Source organism: Colobus angolensis, unplaced genomic scaffold (genome assembly GCF_000951035.1).
Source record: "Colobus angolensis palliatus isolate OR3802 unplaced genomic scaffold, Cang.pa_1.0 Scaffold257, whole genome shotgun sequence".
In the NCBI taxonomy this organism is placed as follows: Eukaryota; Metazoa; Chordata; class Mammalia; order Primates; family Cercopithecidae; genus Colobus; species Colobus angolensis.
In genome coordinates this window covers 4,004,147-4,009,532 of record NW_012115788.1, presented here as the reverse complement: position 1 = coordinate 4,009,532, position 5,386 = coordinate 4,004,147, and positions in this window count along the sequence as shown.

Here is a 5,386-nt window from a genome sequence, read left to right as displayed (position 1 = left end):
ATAATTAAGTGCAAAAGAAAAAAAGGGAAACAATACTGTTTTCAGAAGAAAACAGGAGAGTATCTTTGTGATATTCAGTTTGCATGCAAAGATTTATTAAGCAGGATTATTTATTGAACATTATATTCTCTTGATGATTACAACATAGTAATCATCGAGAGAGAAAAATGATAAATTGGAGTGTATTAAGACTTTTGAGTTGCAGAATCAGGCAAAATCTGGAACTTCACTCGGAATTGCCCCCTTGGTTTTTTCTTCTCCTTCCTCATCCAGCTCTTCCCACTCACTTACTTATTTCTCTTGGGAACCCTTCCTCAACACATCACTCACACAGCAACCTCTGACTCAAAGTTTGATTCTGTGCTTATGCTCAGAATATCATCAAGGAATTGGACATTAAAACCACAGTGAAATAGCTTACATAACTAAGAGAATGGCTAAAATTTAAAAAAAAATGAAGTAAATGAGAGGGAGACAAAACGTCAAATAATGGTAAGAATGCTGAGCAATCAAAATTCTTATTTTCATTGCTGTAGAGGTATGAATTGGCACAATTATCTCAAAAAATGCTTTTTAATATCTTCTAAAGCTAAATCCATCAATATGTGATAACCAAATAATTTTATTTCTAGGTATATATGCAGTGGAAATATATACATGTTTATCAAAATACATATACAAAAATATTCATGGCAGTACTAGCTCTAATTGACTAAAAATAAAAACTACTCAAACACCCATCAATGACAAAATGGATTAATAAATTGTAAGGTATCCACAAAGTGGGACCAACAAACAATGACAATATTAACATGAATGAATATCAAACTACTCAAGCACAACAAAGAATCTATACTGTAACATTCAATTTATGTAATGTTCAAAAATAAACAAACGTAATATTCGTGCTGGGTATCAGGACAATGATATCCTTTGTGGGGATTATAAAGTTGAAGAGAGTTTAGCGGGGAGACATTGTTTGGATTAGTGTCCCTACCCAAATCTTATGTTTAACTGTAATCCCCAATGTTGGAAGTGGGGCCTGGTGGGAGGTGACTGGATCATGGGAATGGATCCTTCATTGATGGTTTAGCACTATCCCTTTGGTGCTGTTCTCATGACAGATTTCTCAGGAGATCATGTTGTTTAAAAGTGTGTGGCACCTCCCATCTCTATCTCTTCCTCCTTCTCCTGCCATGTAAGAAGTGCATGCTTCCCCTTTGCCTTCTGCCATGATTGTAATTTTCCTGAGGCCTTTCCAGAAGCTGATGCCAAAATGCTTCCTGTACAGCCTGCAGATCTATGAGCCAGTTAACCTCTTTTCTATGTAAATTACCCAGCTTCAGGCATTTCTTTATAGCTGTGCGAGAACTGACTACTTGAGGGGACTTCTGAGTTGCTGGTAATATCCTGGGTTTTGATCTTGCTGTACAATTCATACAGGTGTGTTTAGATTGCAAAAACACAAATTATAAGCTTTATACTTATTGTGTATTACTATTATGTTAGGCTTCAATAACAAAAATAATAAAGTGTTAAGCTCAGTTCAGCTAAAGGTTAGTTCAAGTCATGTGAAAGCAAGAAGTTATGTATGCAAGCAATTAGAGAGAACTCAATCAACTGCAGTGATAGGTTACACTACACTGAAAATTAGACACACATTGTAATATCAAGGTGGTGTAATTGTAGAAATTAGACATGCACAGATTTTCTATGTTAAAGTCAGTGTCTTGTTAGAAAAGAATAAAACTGAGACCTGACTTGGAGGTTTTGTGTGAACAACTCTTAGAATCTTGAAAACCAGACTCCCCTGAACCTTCCAGGATGGCAGAAGCAGCTCCTTCCCAATTGCCTGAGATGAAAGCTTTCCCTTGTCTCGGGGTCATAAGACCTCTCACTTCACTGCAAAAAGGTGCTCCTCAGGATGTACTCCTAACATAACTCATTGCCAGCAAGTTATAATGAGCACTCAGTATCAGCACTGGTGGTTCTAAGACTCAGTTGTAGTACCTCTTTGAAGTATGGACATGATGAATAATTATAATAAAATGGAGACTCTGGAGTGTGCATGATAGTATAGGAGGTCAAAAGAACAAAGGAGTGTGAATATTATATTTATTATATGAGATCTGAGGGCCCATCAACTGACAATGTTGCATGAGGAAGCCCAGATAACATTTAATTCACTAAGGCAATAATGAAACTACTGATGAAGGATCTACCAGCATCTTTCAGAAGCTCAGGCATGTTTCTCCTCCATAGGCAGAAATTAACCATGGACAGCACTGTCATAAAACTGGGCTACTTGGTATTAAAATTGTGTGTAGAAATTGTGTGCCACCTTGGGGCTAACCACAAATAGGGTTTGTAGTTCTTTCTCTAACAACTAAAATGCTTGGACCTAGAAACAATAAGGTGGCTATAGGCCTGGTCTTTCTCACCCTGTTACCGTTACTTTCAAGGAAGCACTTGTGAAACCTGTGCTCTCCATCTGTCAACTTTAGAGTATGCTATATATATGCACATATCTTGTTTTGTTTTGTTTGATGAAGAAAGGGGAGGTAGTGAGAATGAGAAACATGTCTACCAGAGCACACAATAAAGTTTCCACTGAACTTTAAGCTCCAACTACCATTGGCAACTACCTTTGGCAATTAGTGCCTGCTACATAGCAGGAAAAGATAGCAGTTACTGTACTGTAGAGATAATAGATTGATTATCAAATAAAGGTAGGGATTATACTACACACTATGGGCAAAGGAAAATGTATCTGACAACTAGGGGATTGTCTGATTGATCTCCTAGATATTTCCTTGTCTAGTGATAATGGTGTATGGGTAATTGTCCCATGAAGGCCAAATTAAGTAAAAATTGACTCCTTATGGATGAGTCTTAGTCACTCCATTGTTCATGGGCCCCAAATATACCAAAGTGCTTGTTGGAGGTAAAGTCTATATAATATGATTGGTCAAGGAAAAGGAAATAAATACCAATTAATGCTTTGGATCAATTAAGTTACAGTAACTGAGATTATATTTTATTAACTCTCTTGTATTAAATATTTGTAGAGGGATTCCTGCTGTTTACTTTGAAAGAGATTTAGATGAATTAGACTTATTAGAGGGCACACGGGATCCGAGTGGTGCAAAGAGTGGACTGTATTAGAAAGATACATCTTGAACTTTACTTTGATTACTGTCCTAATCCTATTACAGATGCTACTGTGGTGATCTGTTCTGTTTTCTTCAGTCAGCTTCACATGACGAATTGTGACAGTGCTTTAGTGCAGGCTTGGGCTATGTACCTCTCATTTCCTGTTCCAAGACTAGGTACTCACATATGTGTAATCTAGAAGTACAGAAGAGTGAACCCCCTGTGGAGTATTTTTTGATCCATGAGTGAGGGAGCTGATGGATAAAGAGTGTCTCTCTAGGCAGACGTCTCTGAAGCCTCATTTTAGGAAGTCCATAGCATTAAACATTCAGCCTCTATAGAAGTGGCTAATATGCTTCTTTATAATGACTTTTTATCATGTACTATCTTGCTCCTTCTGTGCCAGATTCCTACTGTCTGGATTGCCCTCCCAAATAAAGTACTTGCACTTAAACCTTTGATTAGTCTCTCCTTTCTAGACACAAGCTAAGTCAAATATCAAAGTCTCAAGTGGGTGCTTAGGTAAATGAACATGAGGCTTTGCTTATGGAGTTCAGAATGGAGTGGATATCCTGAGTTTCCTAAGATCGAGAAGGCTGGCAGTCAGGATTTTTGAGCCTCTCAAGGAGTACTGAATTACTAAGAAAGCTAGCAGAAGTGTGAAGGTTGGGAACAGAATATAATAACTCTGTGAACTTGATGACTGAAAATCATGACTAAGCTCTTACAATTATGACTATATGCAGCACAAAGCAAAGATCAAAAAAGAGATGTTATTCTTGAAAAATGATCAGAAAGAACACAGAAGAGCATACAGAGCAGATGTTACTCTACATGTGTGTTCCAAATCCACACGTAAGGTTTTATATCACTCCCAAAAGGGACTGCAAACTGGATGGAGCAATACTGTTTTTTCTACTCACATTTTACCAAATAAGACAGAAACTTAAACCCTGTACTGAATTAGTTACTATATATTTGTAAAACATAATTCCATAATCAGTGGAAATTATTCTTCAAGAGAAAAATTGTTTCAGATGGATAACTATTGTTTTAACTTCTGCACAGGGTTTGTAAACCTTCTGGTAATATAAATTTTCAACCACTAAAGCTGTAAATCCAAACCAAATGGTGCATTTCTAAAGCAAATGTTTTAGTGTTCTAGACAAAGGTGTGCTACCAAAATAACATTCTATCGGCATATATAGCTCTGTTTCATGAGATATGGCATTATAAATCTTTTCTTTGTTTTGCCAGGTAAATGATCCATGAGTTCATCTGAGAGGCATACAGAAAACTCTTTCGTTTTCCTTTTCTGATTATTTTAATGTATTGTTTTAACAGTACAATTACTTTCATATCCATTGGAAGTAAAAGTCTTGAGCTGAACTGAATTATTGTCAACTTAGTTAAACTGGAAACTGTGTTTTCTAGAATTATCTTTCCTATAAGAGTTAGGATTAGAGTTGGCCAAAGGAGAAACTTATATGAAATATGGAAGGTGGAGGGAAGTAAAGACCATTACTACCAGGGGTTAATGGGTCATCTTGAGTGATGGGCAGACACAGAAGTCCCCAGGAGTCCCAGCTTGCCTTCTTACTATCTGTTCTACCTCCAGTTCCTCTTCCTGACTGATGGTCCTGTTGACTACCACCCACAGATGCTTGCCTGCAGAGCCACAGAGGTGGCAGTCAATCAGAGGCAATGGCTTTCTAGAGACCTTTCAATGAGCATCCCATTTTGCTCGTCACTCATCAATGAGCAGAGCCATTTTGAAGGCCGGATGTGCTGGGCTCTCAGAATTTCCTGTAAGATCTGACTTGTTGACTCATAGTGGGGCTTCAATAGGAATAATTACTGATTTCTTCTCTGATCTTCTGACATCCTCCTTCCATAGCTTCATTTTCTCATACTCTCCCACATTTTGTAGGTCTAATCAATAAATTCTTCATTCTCATAACATTTATTGTGCCTCCACTTCCCTGAATGAACCCTGACTTATGTATTTCCAAACTAATTCAATTTTCAATGAAATAGACATTTGTTGGGCCCCTATTTTGACCTTGCACTGATAATTCAAATCTCATTAAAATTAGTATGAATAATTTCATCATGATTAAATAGAATTTGTACAATTAAATAGATGGCTTCAATCCCAATTTCATCTCAGAATTTAAAGACATTGATGATACAAATCTTTTCCAATCCTGGTAGGCACAATAACGTTTCTTTC